Below are 21,241 nucleotides of genomic sequence, written 5' to 3'. Positions count from 1 at the left end.
ACCTCCAAAACCAACCAAAAAAGCGCACCAGAAAACCCTTGGGAATTTCTGGGCTTTAGCTGTCTGTCCAAAGGCAATAGGAAATTGATTTTCTGAGGTATAAATCTAATGTTTTAATGTTCATCATTTAATAAAAATTATGTTCCCTGCAGTTCATCAGCAGCTGGCGCTCGAAAAGACTGAATTCAGAAAAAATAAGTGTGAAGATTGCTGTGGGTAAATGATCAGGACAAGAGCTGTGAGACTGATACCATTTAAACACCTAGCTACCTGATTTTATTAGCACTCCAGTGCCTGTGGTGTGTGTGTGCACCAGCCTGATTGCCTGCAGAGGAGCAAGCAAAAAAATGAGTGCTGTTAAGTCAGTTGTATGGTAAAGAGCAAGGTTTTAGTGTCAGGGAGAAGCACAGTGCTGCTTTTCCCTTCCTTCCTGTATGTGATGTTTCAGTTTAGCAGTAGAGGAGTGCTGGGGCTGAAACTTAAACTTGCATTTTCTCACCCTCCTGCTTGATCCTCTCCAAAGGACTTTTGTCCCTCAGCTTTGGGAGTGATGGAGTTTGGTACAGGAAAGGGTTAACATCCAAAAGCAGAGCCTGGCAATTCAGTGCCTCTGGAGCTTTAAATGAGCAGATGCTGATACAGTGCAGACTGTAAAGTGGGCCCTGTTGGGGCACATAGCCATGTGGGATCTGGGATCCCAGTCCCTTACACGCTGACCAGTCTGGCTTGCTGGGGCTGGGGCTGGCCCCAGCTGAGCAGTGCTGCCTGCAGGCATGCCAGCCCTGCTCTGAGAGCAGCCAGGACTTATCCCTCACCCAGAGCTGAGCTTGAGCACTGGGAGCAGGGGGAAGGGCCTCCCCTTCCCGTGGGGAGGAACAATCCCAGGCACCAATGTGAGATGAGATCCATTCAGAAGGCAGAAGAGGTGCTGGGGTTCTGGTGGACATCACGGTGAACATGAGCCAGCCAATGAGCCCTTGTGGCAAAAAGATAAACTGTGTCCTGGACTGCATTAGACTAAATATTGACAGCAAGTGGAGGGAGGTGATGCTGCTCCTCTAGGCACTTGTGAGGCCAAACCAGTTCTGAGCTCCCCAGTACTGAAGAGAAGTGGACATAATGGGGGGAGTCCCACAAAGGGCCGTGAAGGGATTCAGTGACTGGAGCATCTCTCGTATGAGGAGAGAGCTGGGACTGTTCAGCTTGAGGAAGAGAAGGCTGGGGGAGATGTCAATTTTTAGAAATGCCTGGTGGCTGGACACTAACAGGACAGAGCCAGGCTGTTTTTGGTGGTGCCTGGTAAAAGACAAGGGCAGTGGGCAAAACCAGAAATACAGGAGATTCCTTCTAAATATGCAGAAACACTTTTTTCACTCTGGGCGTGGCTGAGTACAGGCACAAGTTTTCCTGGGAGGCTCTGGAGTCTCCATCCTTGGAGATATTCCAAACCCACCTGGGTAACTAGCTCTGGGAGGCCCTAGCTGGGCAGAGATATTGGGTCAAGGGACCTCCAAAGGTCCCTTCCCACCTCACTCTGGTTCTGTGACAGCACCAACTGCACTTTTTAGCAACTGTGCTGGATGGGTGGTAGGGACCTCTATACCACCTCCTTTGCAGGCACAGAGTTTTTAAGAGAACCTGTTCTAAAATAACAGTTCTATAGTTTGTCTTTAAAATTTTGAAAAAGGTTCTCCATTCTCACTGAAAAAAAGGATATCTCAGCTTGCTCCCACTTCTTCACTTTTAGTTTTTAAGATATAAAATCTTTTACATGTTCCCTGGATTATAAAGCAGAGGTGCAGTATCTGCTGTCTCCTGTTCCTGCAGGATGTGTGCAAAAGAGCAGTTGCTTCATCACTGTTTTGAATATGCAGGTGAAGAATAAGGGAAAATCTCATTCTTTACAAAAACTCGAGCCTGTAAATGTTGGACAAGTAATACCTATTGTGCAAACCTCTTGTCTTGTGGTTTTTTTTAGGTATATCCTTTCCTTTAAAGCCTGTTGCTCATGAATTCAGTTTTCAAGTGATTTGTAGCTGGCATCACATCCCTTGTGCCTCCACTGCACAGCAGATGAAATGCTGAGCTTGCATATTTATGGGCCTTTAGCAGTGTCATATCCAAGACTCAAGGCAGGAGACTTTTATCAACACAAGCCCTACAGGCAGGGCTTCTGTATACCACAATGGTTAGGTGTGCATGTTCCTCCTCCTGGTGAGTTAACAGCCCTGGAAACAAGCCCCACCAAATGTGCCACTTTTGATACACACAGGAGAAGCGGTGCTGTTATCAGTGACCTCAGCCTCCTCTCCTTGCCTTGCAAGCTGATTTTGTATTAATTACAGGCATAGCTTTAATATTTGTCAACAGGATAGCAACAGTAGTGTTACCCTTTGACTGCTGATGTTCAATTTGTCTTTGTCTCCTGACTCAATGTTTGAAAAACTAGGACTGAGGTATTTTGCATATTAAATTTATTTTGTATTCATGGTTTTTAAAATTCGTAGAGAGCCTGTTTTTGGACATACAGGTGCTGCCCTCTTAGTGTAAATATTATTGCTCTAGTGCAATCCCTGGAGACTGTGGTAGGCTTTCCAGGTCAGGGATAGTTTTTGAGGCAAAAGAGGAGCAGTCTTACGATAAGTTGTGCAGTTCTCTCAAAGGAGAAGGAGCATTACTATTTTAGGATAGTATGAAATCCAAGCCTTTACACAAGTCTTTCTCAATTAAAGGCATTCACAGGAGCTTATGTACCATTTAAGGTTTGAATATACTTGCAATAGCAAAGCCTTCAAAAGAGAAACAGCTGCATGTGTGGCAGAGTGGCTGAGACCTCAGTGAGCTGCAAGATGGGTGACAACTTCTTTTTACATCTGACCTAGGAAGTGGCTGTAGACTTAGGTAGGAACAAGTTTAGCCAAGAGAAACATCCCTTCCTCCAGAGAAGAGATTTTGTTTTTTGGCTTTAGTACCTAAAGTGTGTCATACAGGAGGAAAAAATGCTTGGGATGATTGGAGTTCTTATGGTATTTTAGTTGATTTAAAAATACTTAGGAATGTTCAGAAACAGACTTTTTTGTTAACCACAAGGTTGCAAATATTGACAGGCATAGGTGTACAGTAGCAATAGCTATGGAGAAGATTTCCATGATAACTGAAAACACAGATTTCATGTCACCTTTTAATTTGCATTTTATGCCCTGTGGTGGCTTTGGAGGGATTATATGAACTGCTGGTGCAGGGAGGTAACTGCATGGATGAAGTGAAACTTGGTGTCACTCTTTAAATTTGCTCTTTATTATACAAGGGGTATGCTTATTTTTAGTTTTGGTCATGTTCAAATGTTGCAGTCCTAAAGCTGAGAAGAAACATTTTGGTATTTCGGGTTTTTTATTGCAATTGATACAAGTAAGACATGCTAATATCTGCAGCTAGTAAGAAAATAAACTGGGTTTTTTCTGTTGTATACTTTATTTGCCCTATGTGACTGCACATGTGACACAAGCAGTGAACACTGCTGTTGCATTTAGGAAAACCTGTAATACAAAGAAAATGCACTCAAAGACTTTGAAGAGTTTCAGAAAAATTCTTAGTTAGTGTGCAAAAATGTCTCTTTTAACCTCAAGGGCTTTTTATACACTGAAGTACTTGTCCTACACACAAATAAGAGCAGAACAGTTGAAAACAAGAGCAAATCAGAAGAGAGAAAATTAGTGTCCTCAGGCTCAGCATGGGAAGCTCCTTAAACGCATTGTAAAAGTCACTTAAGGCATGTGTATATAAGCAAGAAGAAACAGTGGTCTGCTGAAAACACAAATGTTAAGAGTTGTTCAGGCTACAGAAATATCCTCGAGCAGATGGGTATCTGCCCCTAATGAGTCCAACAACAAAAAAAACCCAGCCAGACTGTGTTGAATTGGATACAAGCTGAGCATGAAGATCTAAAAAAGGCTTTGAAGAGTAAAGAGTCTGCAACATAAAAGAAAATTATGAGCTGTGTGTATATCTATGAAAAGGTTGATACCTGCAAGAGCATGGGGAAGGCATGCAGGGTCACCAGGCAGGACATCAGAAAAAAATAACTCTGTTGAATTGGTCATTGCAGAAGAATTTGGGCAAGTGTGTTGGGTAACAAAGATGAGAAGGTGCCAAACTGCTAGGGTGTCACAACAGTAGTGCTGAAGGAAGCTGGAGATTTGAAAATTGAATACAGAGGTGTGACCATGTGTTGTACAGAGCAAGGCCAATGCTATGAAGACTCATCATTGCTGACAGAAAAACACACCACACATGTGGATGCTCCAGTTGTGATTTGTGAATGTGAGGAATGGATTTCATTTTAAAATCCCTGAAATATCTGATGGAAATTAGGTGGTTGGTGATTTTGAGCAGCAGGCAGTGGCAGTCCTGGGAGGCTATGGGTAGCCAGGTAGACAGTTCCTTTCCTCAGCCCACTCCAGCTCCCTCCTTGTGCCTTCTGATGTTTCCCTTCCAGGTGGGTGAGCACAGCAGCCTTGCTGCCTTCTGTTCTTGTCCTGTCTGCAAGCCCCTAACTAACTCCACACTCTTGAGCCCATCCTCCCCCAAACCTAGCTCATTCTTGATAAGATACTCATCTTCAGTTTCACTGTGTTTTGTGGAAGTGGAGAAAAATAATGTGAAAAATAGATGCTTGGCCTTCTGGATATTTCATGAGAAGACTGTATTATTTGTAAATTATTTATGACTTTGAAGCTACACACTTTCTCCCCAGGTTGTGTCTTGTATAACTGAACTGTGTGATTTACCTTAAATTGCCTATCTGCTGTGCATAGTGAATCTCCTTGCAGTGCTGTTTCTCCTCTACAGCCTTCACCCCCGGATGAGAGATTTGCATAAAGTGATTTCTTCATGTAAATATGATCAGACTGCAGCTCCAGCATCTTCCTGTAATGGATGTACCAATCCCCTTGAATGTGGCTAGTGCCTTTCTTGGTAATTGAATCTGTTTGTTTGTTGCTGTAGTTTTGGGAATTAGTGGGGAGTGAGGTGTGTGTACTGACAGGTTTTTGCTGCAGCCTTCATAGCCTTACCTGGTAGTGAGGCTGCTTTGCAAAGAGCACGAGGCAGGCATTGGGCTGGGGGTTGGCCATGCTGCAGCCCTGGCAGGGGCAGGGACAAGAGCTGGGGGCTCCCTGGGGACACCCTGGTTATCTGTCCTGAGCCCCCACCCCATCCCAGAGGGACAGCCTGCCCAGCCTGGCCAAGCAGTGTAATTGGAATGGTGCATAGGCCAGAGAGATAAGGAGCTCTGCTGCTCTGCTTGGTGACATTCAGGCTATGATGTGGGGCTTGATGCAGCCTCTGAGGTGCCAGACTGTGTGAAACCTCTGCCTGAGAATAAAACAACCAAAGCATACCACAGATTTTTTTTCTGCACTCCACTGCTCCCTGTGCAGACTGTCCCCCATTTGTTTGGTTGGGTTTTTTGGGATTTTTTTTTTTGTTGTTTTTTTGGTTTTTTTTACCCCTAATCACTGGTTTTGTCTGGCTCTGTTCATTCCTGGTCTTGTTTCCCTTGCCTCACTTTGTTAGCTCTGATTTCTCTCTGTTCTTCCAGCTCCTTTTGTACCAATCTTGTCCCAGCTTCTGTACTCTTCCTGGCACTTCCTCCTTCCCCTCTACCTGAAGCATGAATAACTGAGATAATGAGGCCAATTTCCCCAATTACTTTGTATACGTGTGCATATGTATGGCCTCACCCACTGCTTTGTCTCTCATCCTTCTGTCCTTTTCTACAGCAGTCTCTGGAGGATGGGATTATCTTTGAGTGTGTATTTAGCATATTTTCACTGCCACAGTGTGAATAGCATTGAGTGATGGCATACATATTTTGAAAACCTAGAGCTGTGTTGTAGTGTTCATTTGGGCTAGTAATGCCTGACAAATGACCAGGTAGCCTAGCTTGTCATCACCTTCAGTAAGATGTTTTCCTGCATTCAGGTTGTCATTGCGTAGTTTTATTTTTTTGAAGTTGGAAGGGAAGATAAATTAATAGTCTATGTGGCCTCTAAAAATTATTTCATGTTTTTATACTAATGTTAATATGTTCTGTATAATGGTTTATGGGAAGTATCTGTTAATTTAGGATTCGGGGTAGTATTTTGATCAGGTGTGTAGTAAATGTAGAAGTTGGAATGTATTTTTTGAAGGCTTCTCCATCTTTCTATAATTACCAGATAGATAATAGGAACTTGCCATATTCAACATGCTAATGATTGCCTTCCAGCTTTGAGAGAGACAGAAATTATATGCTAGCAGTGCGTGAACGAGATTCTGCTTTGGTACTGTAATAAAACATACAATACTGTGCTCTCTTGCCATTGCATAAACATCCATGAATATGTCCTAGGTCTTTCAATACAGAAAATAATGAAGATGAAGCTAAATTTACTTTGGGAGTACTCAAATGGCTATTGATGGCTTAGGAATGCTGGGGTTATCAATAGTAGATGAACTGCTTTGTGGTTGTCTGTCACTTTGCAGGGCTGCCTCATGAATCATGTTTAGATAAAAGGTAAATGCTCTTACTGTCCTATTTTGCTGTTTTAAATTGCTACCTTTTTTCAGCCTTGTCTGCAGATGTCCTGAAGCAAGCTCTCTGTGCCTGAGATGCAGGGTATTTTCTTAGTGGTGCCTTTTTTCAACTGGCTCTGGACTGTGCTGCCTGATTAAAGGCAAGTCTCCTAAGATCCCAGCATGTGACAGTGATCTGCTGTGCTGTCTGCTCCTCAGGCAGCTTAGCACTGCTCTGTGCTGGGCCTTTAGGAGGACAGCAAAGAAAACTGTGTGTGGGCACTATTCTTAAATATCACACACCCCTGATGCCTTGCAGCTGGGTCTAGACTAATGGGGAAGAGGGCACTTTGGGTGTTGTGCCACCAGCTGCTCCATTAGTTGGCTCTTGCTGTATCTAACTTTTAAAGGAATAATTTGCAGCACACTAATCCCTCTGGGATGAAGAGAGTTTTGTCCTATGTTTTCTTCTAAAATTCAGTCAGCATGGATTATTACAGAAGAACATGGAGACCTTTAGTCTTTCATATTTATTACCATTGCATTGGGAGTGTGCAAGCAAAGGAGCAGTCTGAGGTAGCAGATAACCTTTGGGCAAAGGAAAAAATAACAAAAAGTGGTATAAGCTTCAGCATCAGTATTTTTAAATCTGCAGGAAGTCGTCTAATCCCCAGTTAATATAAAACATGCCTGAAATTACTGGATCTTTTGAAGCTGGTGTCTTTGTTTCAGAAGTAAGCTGAAGTGCAGCCCCAAGTGACGTGGATTTACTGGGATATTGCTATAGAAAGGTTTCTGGAGATCCAAGGCAGGAGCCTTGCCTGTTTGTCTCAGGAGCTGTGAACCAGGTGTACTCTGCAGGAAAAGAGGGAAATTCTGGGAGAAAGCTTTTGTAAACTTATTCTGATTTCTGCTGAAAAAAGACATCAGTTAGATAATGCTGTCAATGATGTGTTATACTGGCCAGTGTTAGGAGTAAGAGGCAAGGTTCTTTCAATAAGGAAATAAATGTCACCATTTTTTCCAGGGCTCTACACATCAGTTCTATGTATTAACATGGACAAAGACATAAAGGGGTGGTTGTGTGCCTGCCAATTACTGTGGTGATAACTTAGGGCACACTGGTCAGTGGGCTGATGAGTAGCAGATCTGGGTATACAGTGTGTGTGACCCATCAGAGTGAAACTGGGCCAGGTGTCCCAGCACTTCTTGTCTCTTCATCCATTGCATCATGATTTCTGCAGGAATAGTGCCTGGATGTGGGGTTCCAAGGGAGAAGCCCCCTATACCCATGCTTTGTTTCTGGAAATCTGGGAAGAGCTGTAGTGACAAGAGCACCTCAGTATTTCTGGCAAGTTTGGGGCATTTGTTTGCTTAGGTGGGTGTTTTTTCTCCTTCCATCTCAAGCACTAAAAAGATCTGGCCACCCATCTCATGCAGTTTGCCTGCTGTGTCTCTGTCTTGTCTATCAGAAGCTAAGGGTCATTTTTTTCCAACCCTGTGGTGGTACTTGGAAAGCACTAGCTATGCTGGAGGCACTTCCAGGATGGGAGGTGTCAGTGCCCTGCTGAGCTGTAGCTGGCTCCTCACAGCCTCCTGCTGATGCTGGCCATGAGACATCACAGGGCAGGCCAGTCTGATTTTCCAAGGATGGTCAGGGCCCTAAGGCAGACCCTTGAGCCACTGGCATATTTAAAGTTGGTTTGAACAAAATCCATAGCTCATGTAGATTGGTGTCACATCCTTAGCAGGGACCATTTCATCTTTCAAAAGAACTATCCTGTTATGTCTGTTCATTGTATTGCTCTACTGTTTTGTGCTATTGATGCCAGCAGAGAGGAGAAATCAGGTAAAGCAAAAATGATGTTCTAGCCTGGTTGTTGCTAAAGTGTACATGTTACTGTGGCTGTGCTCAGTCATGGGCCTGCTCTGGAGAGGAATATGCTTTTGTGATACAGACTCTTCTGTCTAGTTCTGACAAAAGATGATTTTATCTAGTTCTGACCTTCTGCTTTTGTCTTAGACTTGTTTCCTTTCTACTGTTGTGTTGCTTGTCTTCTAAGCCTTATTCTTGCATGTTTTCCTCACACTTACAGCTTTCCTAAGTGTATTTCTCCCTGCAGCTGCTGTTCCCATCTTAACAATCTGTTGTATATTTTTGCTTTTTGTTCCAAAGGACTTGTTACTTTCCTGTCATTGATTTGATGCCCTGTTGTTGCCAGTCTCCCATGCAGCCTTCCAGGTATGTGCTGCTGTCTCCTTAGCTGTGTGTCCTGTCTCTGCCCAGCCAGTGCCAGTCTGCCCTTGTACCAGCTGCATCTTGAAAGGGTCTCAGCTCATCCTGTTCTCATCCACGTAACTTCTGATTTCACACTCATTTTCACCCATATTTTCGTCTTGGTTTTTGCCAAGAGATTGACTCTTTCACCTCTTTCCTCCTTACTCCCTTGCCCTCTTTTATCCTGCTTTTCTCCCAGACTCCCAGCCAAACTTCCATGCCTATTCTTATCCATCATCTTGCCCACACATCTCTCAATCCCAGTTCCCCCCCCTTTTCCCTTACTTTTCTCTAATTTCCTTACTCTTGTTCCTGTTCTTGCAGGAGTACACCTATCTCATTTCAGAAGCCAGTAAAAAGCATCTCTTATACACAGCTTTTTCCTAGGTCTTGTTAAGTCCTTACTTCAAAGAGTAGAGCTTCTCAAAGAAAAAGGCCTTTTAGCTTGTGCAGTGAAAAGTGTTTTTGTTTGGCATTATTTTCAGAAGCATATGCATTGTTTTAGTGGAGATACCCAAAATTACATTTAGCATGAAGCTGCATTTTTTAACAATTGAAAATTATCAGGAAAGGGGAAAGTGGCAACAGATGTAACAGGCAGCACCACTGGTAGCCTCACCTCCTGTAGTTATCATCACAAAATGATGTGATGCCAGTTTGAGTATAAATGTCTTCAAAGTCCTTTTCCACAACATATTGGCCAATACATAATCTTAGAAAGAGTTAATATGATGCTGCAGATTTTACAAGACTCCCAGCAGAGTGAGTTGCCCAAGGAGGAGGCAGCACATGAGCAGTGAACTGTTGCCTGCCTTGCTGCTTTGTAAGAGTTGAGGAGTGAGAGCCCCACTTAGGAGTTGGGCATGGTTTGTGAGTCCCTTGATACTAGAATTGTGTGTGTGTATATCTCCTAATCATCCTTCCTCTAAGCCTAGTTCTAGATTTGTAAATCAAAACAAAAAAGACTCCTCACAAGTTATAGCAGCCTGTATCACCATAGCCTTACCATTTTATGGAAGGGCTAGACTGGGATGCTGCTATCAGGAAGAGGATTGGTGATGTGACAGAAAATACACAGCTGTTGAAATAGGTATTTGAATTTTTAATGGATAAACTTGTAGAGCAGCTCTACCAGCCTTATATTGTTCAAGGTCTGTCTCTGTCTATCATGTACTTTTTCACAGTAGAGTGAAGACATGATCCCCAGGGAGTTAATAATAATTCTTTCATCCCAGGGAAAAAAGTGAAAAGAAAAATGAGCTACATAAGATTTGCCTGTGACATTTAAAGTCCAAATTGGAGTTTGTCTGAGTAATTTATCTTTGGATATTTGCAGGAGAGAGTGTAGGAGAATATGAATGAGGGCATCTTAGTTACGTTTGAGCTTTCTGATAGCTGAAGAGAATTTCTGGGGGCTCTGTATGGCTGGAAGGTCAGTCTGTGTGATCTCTTCTCCAGCAGATGGAAGATAAAATTAGGAGGAGTACTTTAATTATCAAAGCATGGGAATTACTCCAGTGCAATATCACCCTGAGACACCACTTTCTTTCAGAGTGACAAGTGACATGTTGCTGGGATGTTAGCAAGAGTTCATTTCCCCCTGCTGCACTGAACATGTGTACACCACATTTTCTCTGGCAGCATTAAACCTTTGCACAATCTGTATCTGTTGCTGGTGAGGAAAGAAATGAAAATACAGCATGTCCTTGTAGAGAACAGAACAAGTACAAAGGCACTGAAGGAAGAGGGTGTTTTTATCAATTCGATCCTTTGAGTTCCTATTAAGTACTTTTTGAAACACGTAAAAAGTGATTAGACTGACATAGAATCTCTCCATGCAGGAAGTTTTCAATTTTTCTCAAAGCATGTAGCAATTTCTCTTTCCCACTGCTGTTAGATTTCTGCTTGCACAGGTGTTTGTGCAACTTCCCGTTTCCATCAAGACTTCTCTGCAATGTGCTGTGTTGCATGTGAACCTACCAACAGTCCTGCATCCAGACCTTCCTTTAACTTCTGGAAATAACATTCAGCACATTATGGTGGCTATCAGCAGTTAACTAATGGAGGCACAGACAGCCCTCTGTGAATTGCCCACAGTATGGGTGTGTTATTTCTGTGTGTCTCTCGGGGGGCAGCTCTGAGTGTCAGCCCCTGCTGGGAGGGAGGGTGGGAAAGGCTTGTGCAGCCATGGGAGCTGTGGTTTAGCAGGGTGTCCTGTGGCACCTGGGAGAATGTGGGCTGGGGAGGACAGTACCTGCTCTCTTCTGGAACATCCACCTGCTGCATGGCACCTTTGGGAGATTGCTGGGTTTCCAGAAGGCAAGACTGGTGCACTGTGTTTATTCTCCAGCCTTCTTGTTTCTCAGCTGCTTTTCCCCACAGTTGCGTATCACAGAGACTTGAAATACACCTTCTTGCTGTTGAAAAGGGTGGAAAGAATGAGGAGCAGCTAAGGACTTTGGGTTTGTCTAGTTTGGGAGAAAAGGAGCCTATGGGGCTACCTGACTGCTCCCTACAACTTCCTGAGCAGTGAAAAAGGAGTTGTGATTTCTTCTACCTGATATTCAGTTACAGGGTGCATGGGAAATGGCTCAAAGCTGTGTCAAGGGAGGATCAGGCTAGACACTAGGAAGTATTTCTTTACCAAGAGGAGGGTCAAAGATTGGAACAAGCTTCCTAGAGAGGTGTTTGATGCCCCAGGCCTGTCAGTGTCTGGGAGACACTTGGAAGATGCTCTTAACTTTAAGTCACCCTGAACTGATCAGGCAGATGGACTTGGTGATTGTTGTAGGTCCTTTCAATTGAAATATTCAGTTCTATTCTATTTTCCAGTCTGGACACTGGCAGTGGAATTCACCTGTACTAATGATACATGGCAGACCATGAGGTTAGCAAAAACCATGCCTGAGACCATATTTCCCTCAGTCACCACTCCTTTTGCTCTGGGGGAGGTCATTTGAGCCCTTTCATGTGAGAAATGCGTTTCCTAACCTAGCCATGCTTACCAATGCAGATCATGGTGGACAGTTTGTGTCTGTCACACCTCCATCCAAATTCATGAAGATGTCTAGAGATCCTCTTGGTAGGAAATACTCAGGTAAGTTGTCTCCCTGTCCATCCATGTGGATCACTGTGTGATGATATCTTCAGGAAATGCTGTTACAGTAAGGCCGCTGCTGGGTTTTGCTGTTTTTTAGTGTTTACCAGCACCAAATTAGAGGTGGGACACCATAAACTGTTGAGGTTCTGAATGTCAAACATCAGGATCCTGTTACAAAGAAATTAAGACAGTATTCTGCAAGATATTATTAAGATAAACATGTTTATTACTTCCAAAATATTTTCTATGCTTTATTTTAATATTTATGAGTCTTTTCCTGAGTTAAGTAATTTGTGTAAACTGACTTTTCTGTAAATATCTGAACATGTCTCTGTGTAATTGGCATGTGATTAAAACATCTAATGGAGTTTCAGTCTTGAATGTGACTCCTTTGACATGCTTTCCGACTTTTTTTTCTGTTTACTATTCATGTTGGCCACCTGAGACACTTATTTGGTTTGTTGGTTTGGTTGTTTTTGGCATAACATTAATTTTTGTTTCATAGTCGATACCATTATTATTTTATCAAATAACCTGATAAATTGGTTCAGCAAGAATGCAGCAGCAGTCAAAGCACTGATGCTTTCTAATGGTGCACTTTACCTCTGCTCTATTATTGCTGCCCATTTCATTATTTGTGAGTTGATTACAACTGCATTTCTCAGGGGCTATGAAATATTCAGCAGCCTGGACTAGCCTAGGGAGAATTGCAGTCCTTACAGCTGAACACCTGCCCTCAAAGGCAAAGAAAAAACAAAAAAGTTCTTGTGTTTACAAGTGATAGGGAAAATCCTTCTTTTCTTTAGCTTTCCCACAGCACAGACTCTAGGTACACACTAATTAAAAATTGCCACTTTACTTATGCTTGTTATTGGATGGAGGGAAGAATAAGAATAAATATACAGCTGCTGCATTTCTGCCATGTTTGCCTGGCCACAGCAGAGAAGGAAAATGTTCCTATAATTGGTTGCCTGTTTGTCAGTGTGAGGTAGTTGAAGTTTGGGGTGGGGTTGGGGGAAAAAACCCCTCTCTGTTGAAGGGCAGAAATGAACACTACTAGTTATATTCTCACACTGTGTCTCTCTGGGGGATTTGCCAGCAATGATTGACTGAAATGTGCAATATTTTACCATGTAGGAAGTAGATAAGATTTTTATAAACAGGATACTTCATCATTAAAGTAAAGAAACAATTGCTTTGACCTTGTCACTGAATGGGTAAGGCCAGCATTGTGATAATTGAGAATGTAGCTAAGCAACAGTTCTCCAGGAGCATGCACTGCTTTATTTTTAGTTGAGTACACCAGTACAGTGGGAGGGCATGGGACACAGGCTCATGGGTATGAATGAGCAAAACACTTGGTTAATGATTGCAAAAAAGAAAAAAAAAATTGCACAAAGTTTGTTGTAATATGTGCTTATATTGTTTTTAATTTGGATTTACATCAAAAGAAAGTAATTGAATCAATATATCCTTCTGTGGTCTGAACAAGCAGAGAGCCTGACAGTATCTCTGATTTCTTAAGCTGCTTTAGTAACTTGAGTCTCTTCTGAAAATTAATGGTGTAGAGGAAATGGCATATTCTGTCAGAATAGTCTATTTTATATCTGTTTCCCCTTACTTTGATGTTAATTATATTTCCTAATCTTACAAGTTAGTATTGCAGAGCCTAATTTATTTATTGCTCTGATTTTGGTTTAAATGGTCTTAAATATCTTTAGTGAGCTAGCCCCCAACAAAGTTAATGGTGTAAGACCCTTTAAATCTGGAGTAAATGTCCAGGGAGTGGAACATACTTTCTTCTAGCTAAGTCAATTTGCAAACCAAGTTACTGAATTTTTCATGTAAGCAGTGGGAAAAAACAAAGTCCAGAGTTAGTAATTTTTATTATGTAGGCATTGCAGAACAAATTGCCACCATATGGCCCCTCTGTTATCCCATAAACAAAAATGTGTGTTCCAAGGCTGGTGCCAAGGGAAAAATTGCAGCCTCTTTACCTCTCTCTGTTTCTGGTAAATCTCTCATCACTGACCTGGATGCTCTTTCTTTAGATATTAAACCAGTAAGTTTAAATTGCTGAGTAACAATGAGTTGCTGCTTATCAAACCCAAGCAGTTGCAGAAATCTCTCTGAAGATACTGTTACTGTATGAGCATAAACTGCCCTAATTTTACATATATGAACCTTTAATTCTGATTTGGTCTATGGAATTTGTATTATTGACAACATTGTGTAGGTGAGAGAATAATAATGTCTTAATTCTCAGCCTAATTTTATCAGATCTTTAAAAGTCAAAGGATTAGTTCACAGACAAAAATAATAAAAAGGAATTTGAAGACTGTTAGTTACTCTTGGGTATTTTTATTATAGTAAGAAAATCTTTTCCTAAGGTGCTTTTCTCTGGATATGATTTTAAATTTGATGAACCAGAGAATGTAATGTGTATTTCCATATTCTTAAAGTGTGGCATAATTGAATTTGGACTTGTGAATTTTTTGGGGTTTTTTTAATTTTTTTTTTCTTGCCTAGGAGGAATCATTTGTCAATACTGTATCTCACTTGAGCATCAAGCCCTACAGAGACTACAAGGTAATTGTTTATACAAGTGCTTTCTGTTTCCTGTGGTGGTCAGCTTGGCTTTAACTCATTTTCTGATGACTCCTGTAATTTATGAAGGTGCCAGTGATAAGCAACTAAAGTGGTTAGCAGCAGTGTTACAAGCAGCTTTTAGAGAAACTTGTTTACAGCTTCAGGATCCATGGTGAGCTGCCTGGTTTTTGTCCTGTGTGTGTATAAACAAAGGTGGGATACATTTTGAAAATGCACTTCTTGTATTTGTGTCTTAAGAAGCAGCAGTACCACTTCCAGCTGAAAGGTAAAATATGCTGAATATGGGTTTGTGTGGTCATTCAGTAAGTTGCTCCTTGCCTCTCAGCATCCCAGTCTTTCAGCTGGTTTTCTTCCTGCAGCTGCAGGAGTGAGAGGCACTGTGTGTCCTGCAGTGCTGGCACAGGCTTTCCTGCCCCTGGAAATGGATTTGGTCAGTGCAAATGTTTTGGTCAAGCAAAGCCATGACCACCTCACTGGGAATCACACTCACTTTGCCAAGTTGATAAAAGCTGTTTCTGCTGTTGCAGTTGTGGTAGGTGCTGCAGATCTGTGCAGCAATTTGCTCATCTCAAAGCCATGAGGTCGCCATGGGCGTGGACAGTAAATGAACAAAATAGACTGCTGGGGGTTCTTATTTCATGTTCAGGTTACAGAGCTCTCTGTGCTGGGTGCAGGGAGGAATGTTGTGGTTAGGAGGTTGGTGTGGGTGTGCAGTCTGCAGAGCAGAGCTGGTACTTCTGCCTGGAGCCCAACAACATCCAGCTGCAGTAGGCAGCTGGTGCTGCTCACCTTCATTTACTGGAGGAATGAGGAGATTTGAGCATTACCAAATTTATACTGGGTTGCCTCTTAAATAATGTCTCCCAACACTTGGCAAAAGGTAAATTCCAAGGACTGAAGTAATTTTAATTCCAAGTGTCCCAGCCCTTGCTGGGTGGCTGTTACTGGTGAGTGATGTGTACCAGACTGGACTTGACCTGATTGTGTGTAATGCACACAGTTTGTGCCTGGATGGAGAAATACTGGGAAGATTTCAAGTCCCTGTCTTAAGGCAGTAAGAGCCTTGAAACTTTATGAGGAATCAGTGCTTTGCTACTGCACACCAAGCAGGTGCTCCTCACTTCATGGATATTGATAGTATTGCAAACAAAATCTTTCAGGCTAACCCCACAGTGCTAGCTGACCTGCTGCATGGTCCTAGCTTTTCCTAAAGGAAAGTTGGATTGTTCAGATGAGCTTAACTTTTTAAACCCTAGACAGGTTTAATTTGTCCTTTGCAAAATGGAATGCACTTCTCTGATAACATACTTGATTACCACAACTTGTCTGACCAGGTGCCTCCTGAGCTACAGTGACTGGTTGTATGAGTTTGTGTGACTATTCTGACTCCCTCTCTGTCTCTTTTTGTTACCTTTATATAGGACAGAGATGCTTCAGTTCCAGATTCTGAGTTTATGAGAAAGGCATAAATACAAAAAGTATGGTTCATAGAATCATTGCTTCTTGGGAATAGCTGTCTATAAAATGAACATAGAAATCCATGAGCTTGTACAGACACCTTAGAGAAAAATTAATGTAAAATCAATTTATTACTATTCATGTTTCTGGTGTCTTACCTTGTGGAAGCCAGAGAGAGGTCTGTGTTGCCTTTTAGTCTGTAGAAGATGAAGCATTTTACTTCTGAATTCTCATTTTCTGTGAAAGATAGATCAGGAAATGAAACACATCTGAAAGCTGAGAATTTTTTTCTCTCTTCTCTGTTGAGCTGCTCATAATTTTGCAAATTCTGTTTGCAATAAAAATGTGTTGATGACTCTGAAGCGTGTCTGACAGACCTGCATAATCTGAACTCTTGCAGAGGAAATCAGGACTTGTGAACAGATATTATCATGCCATGTAATCTTTCCTTCATCATCATTAGACAGCAGCACAATGCCATCTGAGGGGAACTGTAGGTCCAGAGCATGATCATTTCAGTTAAAAGCTGGAAACTTTAGAGCTGAAAAAAAAATATTATTTGGGTTCTAGAGTCTTTCAGAAATCTGGATGTACTTCTCTGATTTATAATACAGCTCAGAAACAGCTGTTTGGCTGGAAAGTGAGAACTGGATCCTTTTTTCAACAACTGTGTTGGTGGTGAAATTGTGTTAATCTTTAATCTGGCAGATTTTGGGTTTTGTAAAAAAAACCAAAAAAAACAAATGGGTCACTTGATGGGTGTGGTTTGGAGTACCTTCAGATGGAAGTGGGGAGGTGGGGAAGACAGTGTGACAGGTCATGAAAGGAGCTGCTGAACTTGGTTCTGCCAGTGAGGAGTCCCATCCCCAGGCACTGCATGCACAGACAGCTCTGGTGTTTCACAGAGCTTCTCCCTGAGGTTCCCATGGCTTTCAAAGGCAACATCAAGAGCTTAGAGCCAGTATCAGTTTTAGGAAGCTTAGTTCTTCACTTAAATAGAATCAAAAGGATAAGAATGTGTGAGTTGAATGGTCATGAGTCAAGTGTACAAGGTCAAGTGGTCCTGTCTCCTGGGGGCTGGCAGAAATACATGTTGTGCAGGCATTGTTTTAGAAGCACAGGAATGGCTTCTAACACATACACTGTGGTGGGGAGTGAGGGACATGTGAGGGTTGAAGAGCAGGGTGGGGTCTCTTGGGTAGGTCTCTACAGCAGGACAGCAGAGGTGTTCCTCTCAGGTCATCTCCTCTAATTTATATCTTGTAAAGGATTGGTTTGTTCCTCATTTGAAGTGGCCATGGCTGGGCATGACCCTGGCTGCCCACGTTCCCAGTACCTCTGCTCTGGGCTGTCTGGCCTGGTGTTGGCATGGCAGAGGTGCAAGGCCAGTGACTGAGGGAAGCTGTGTGAGCCAGGTGCCAGCTGGAGAGGGCTTGGTGGCGTGGGAGCACTTCCAGGGCCCTGGCCATGGCCCTCACCAGAAAGGCAGTGAGAAGGGGTGAAGGGCTGCTTCTCTGAGTGGCTTTGCACAGGATACATGGTTTGGTGCTGGCAGCTGGCAGCTTGTCTGTGGTGGAAATTACTGTTCTGCTTTCAGTTTCCTTTCTGGCTGTTTTGCACCAAGCACCCCGGGATTGGGGTTTGTAGGTATTTGGAACCAATAGAAATCCATACAAGCATCAGCCTCAGGCTTTTCCTTTTGCCTGTGTGGATTTTTAGGAGTGAGTGTGGGGCTTTGTTTGTTAATGGGCTCTTTTTTAGGTTGAGTTTGCTGGGGAGGCTTTTGCTTGCTCCTTTTTTGTTAGTTCTTAGAATAAGAACTCTTGTTCCTCTTCTTGTCTTTATCATTCCTTTGGGCTGATGAAAGCATTTTCTATCAGTGTTGATGTTCTATGTGTTGTCTGGTGTGAGCCTCAAGCTACTACTATCAATAGTAGCTTCTGCACTGTGCAGGTTTCTTTGCCTGGGATGTCAGGTTTTCCCTCTGCTTTCTTTAGGTTGTCCTTCCAAATGGTCAGCTCTCCTGCAGGAGCAAGCACCCCCAGGCAAGGGCACTCAGCTGCAGCTCCTCAGTCTGAAAGGGTCATAAATGCATGAAGTTTGTGCTTTTCATTATACTGAACATAGCAGGAGGAGCCACCGTGTCAGCAAGCTCCCATGGGGAGGATCTGCACTGAAAGGTTTGCATAGCAGCAGGGGGGTGAAAAACTCCCTTTGAGAGCAATGTCCCTGAGCTGAGTGTTGGTGACTTGGAGTCTGAGATCTCAGAGATCACCCATGGGTCTGACTGCAGCTTGCTAGGAAGGGAGGAAGGGGTGTAGGAGTCAAGCTTGTCCACCTTCCATAAGCTGTGTGACAGCAAGTGAGCAGCAGTTCTTACAACGCTGCTTTTTCCAGTTATGGTAATTAACACATGGTACCGTTAACATAGCCAGCCCTTCTTGGGAATAATGCAAAGGAATTTAAGCACTGCCCCATGGCAGGAGTTAGGCCTGTTTATTTAGACAGGTCCTGTAGAAGTGGAGTGGTTCAAATATTCCTGTGATGGTTTGCATCTGGGCACATTGCGGGACTGAACCAGGAGCTGTGCTGACTGTGAAAATAGGCTTACATTGCAGGAATGACTAAGATGATTACAGAGCTGCATGAATGATTCATTTACCCTGCTTTTGTTTCACTTCTGATCCCGGGTCCTCTGGAAAAAAAAAAAGGGGGCGATTTTGGAAGATGTTTTTAAAATAACAAGCAAGTCAGTTATAATAACAGCTTTACTACGCAGATGTGCACCAGCACTACTCTAAGAGGAACAGAATGAAAAATTACTTGCTACCATTATTTTTCTCTAGCGTGAATATTTGAAATTTGTAGACAAATAATCACCAAATACTTTGCAATCAGAACATTTATTCACATTTTAGGAGAACAGTATTATTAATCTTCAAATAGGATACAGAGTGATATAGTGGTAGTGCTGTCTTAATAACCCTCTTTTAAGCTCAGTGTGGAAAGAATTTGTTTTGTTATTAAAATTACTCCACATATTTGAGACAGACTTCAGCTGAACAACTGCCTAATATGTGCTAGACACATATTGATTTTTTTGTCTTAGCCCAGCGTTTCCCCTGGGCATCATATTATTTATTCATAAAGCAGAAATGATGTCTGACAGGCAGTTAGAGGGGTGTAGAGCTGTAGTCCAGAAACAATGTGAAAAGCTTTGCAAGGACCCCGAGAAATCAATGTGCTGACGCTAAAGAGCAGCCTTTTAATTCAGAGCACACATTCTTGCAATCATTTAGTGTGGAACAGGAAATTTAAATAACAAATAGTTATTATTAAAACTGCAGACCTAAATTTTCATTCATCTGTATTCCAGTTACCCGAGCCAAGGTGGAAGTAGGCACTGAAGGCAGCTAGCCAAGCCCAGAGACCTCTTAGCCATAGCACAGGCTTGCTGCTCTAGCCCTGATTTACACATTTGTATGTAAATTTCTGTTGGAAGTAAGATATTTCTATCAATAAAGGTTTGGAACCCAAACATTGTTCAGAGAGTCAAGACATTCCTAAAATGTGCATGATTCATCACCACTTAGTCTGAGTGTTAGAGTGATGTCTGTACAGCAGAGTAAAATAATAAATAGCTGGTATTTTTAGAATGCAATTTGAAATATTTTGATAAGTTAGTCATTGGGATAGACCTGTTTGAAAAAATCATCAGGCCAAGTGAGATTTGTTCTGGTTTTGTTCATTCAAAAATAGATCACAACATACTGTCGAGCAGTATTTGCTGGAAGATATATTTTATTTCCTGTGTTTTTTCTACTGAAAAAAATCAAGATATCAGATAATCTTAGGAAAATTTTAATCTGACCTTACACCTCTCATTAAGATAAATAACTGCTGAAGTACTATATTTGAAATGCAATGAACATCTAAACATCTGGTCCATCAGGCCACTATGGAATTTGTTTCTTGTTCTTTAAAGCACAGATAATGCAGTCAAAAAAATAGCATGTCATCGTGTAATTAAATATTTCATCTTGATGTAGAAGCACAAGGGAGCTGAACTAAATTTGTTCTGGCATTTCTTGACTTTCTAGGACTTGACTTTGAACCCTTTTCTTCTTTGATATATATTGAATTGGGAATTTCAATATTTGCTTTGCATATATTGAGGGGGGAGGAAAAATGCAAGAAAATAATTCATTTCTGCTCCATAGACATGAAAATTATTGTCTTTCTCCTGGTTAATAAGAAGGCTGTATTACTTATGGTGAAACCAAGACACACATTAACCTTATGAAGCTAAGAAGTTCATATGTACTCCTTAAACTGGTCTGCAGAACACCTTATACTTGTTTTCCCCAGGGAAGGCTTTGACCTCTTCAATCATGAACAATCACAATAAATCCAATTTTAAAACACTGAACTGAGGCAGCATAATCGGTGTCCATCCACAACTAAGAGTGTCTGAAACATGCACACATTCGTAATTTTTTTCCCTGGGAAATGGTATGCTTTTGAAAAAAAGGGGAAAGTGGTGTGTTCTAGGAAATCCAGTGTATAAACTTTCACATGTAGTGTTGGGACATGTGATGGCATTGGGAAAGCATTAGTGTTTGACTATGCCTTTCTTCCCTGGGTTTGAAAACCTAATTTCAATTGATTCAATGTGAAGAAAGTGTAGCAAATTCAACATTTTTTTCTGGACTATTGTACACAGGTACAATGGGCATATTTTTAATGTTTGCTATTTGATGAGAACAATAAGTCATAAGAATACCTAATTTCCCCAAAATTTTATTTGCATTTTTATTTTCTCTTGCCAGTACTTTTGAATGCTGCCAATAACTTGCAAGAGTTGCTGTGTGTTTGCAAGTAGGTTTTAAATAACAAATTTACAATACAGCATTACAAGTGACAATGTTACGTGGTGACTTTTAAATGTCACTTTTTGAAACAGTTAAACTACAGCTGTAATAATAATTTTTAATCTGTTTGGATAGCTGATAGCCAGTCAGTTAATGAGGTTTGTTCATCAAAAGCCCAACTGCATTTCTCTGCCTCTCTGAACTCTTTTCTTGATTTAGTCCTGTCCTTACTGTTGTCAGGAACATCTCTCTTGGCTTTTGGCAGGAGTACCCACCCCAGATAAAGCACTAAGACATGAATACATGCATTTTCTGCTTCACTGCCTGGAGTGCTCCTCAGGACACTCAGGCAGAGGATGTGTGCACCAG

General features: G+C 41.9%; 1 protein-coding gene across 4 annotated transcripts in view; it reads left to right on the top strand.

The window, feature by feature from the left end:
- Positions 1-21,241, top strand: part of PAG1 (phosphoprotein membrane anchor with glycosphingolipid microdomains 1) — a 108,216-nt gene that overhangs the window by 10,163 nt on the left and 76,812 nt on the right. For 2 of the 4 annotated variants that reach the window (XM_079300069.1, XM_079300067.1), the window contains exon 2: positions 14,463-14,522. The exons of 1 other annotated variant lie outside the window; for it this stretch is intronic. The gene's annotated coding sequence lies outside the window, so the exon portion shown is untranslated. Of the gene's footprint in view, positions 1-14,462; positions 14,523-18,160; positions 18,182-21,241 lie in introns of those variants that run through there. One more of the 4 variants, XM_079300072.1, reaches the window with a different exon arrangement.

Source organism: Erithacus rubecula, assembly GCF_903797595.1.
Source record: "Erithacus rubecula genome assembly, chromosome: 3".
In the NCBI taxonomy this organism is placed as follows: Eukaryota; Metazoa; Chordata; class Aves; order Passeriformes; family Muscicapidae; genus Erithacus; species Erithacus rubecula.
The sequence above is the reverse complement of the archived record's forward strand: the minus strand, read 5'-3'. Positions and strand labels throughout refer to the sequence as shown.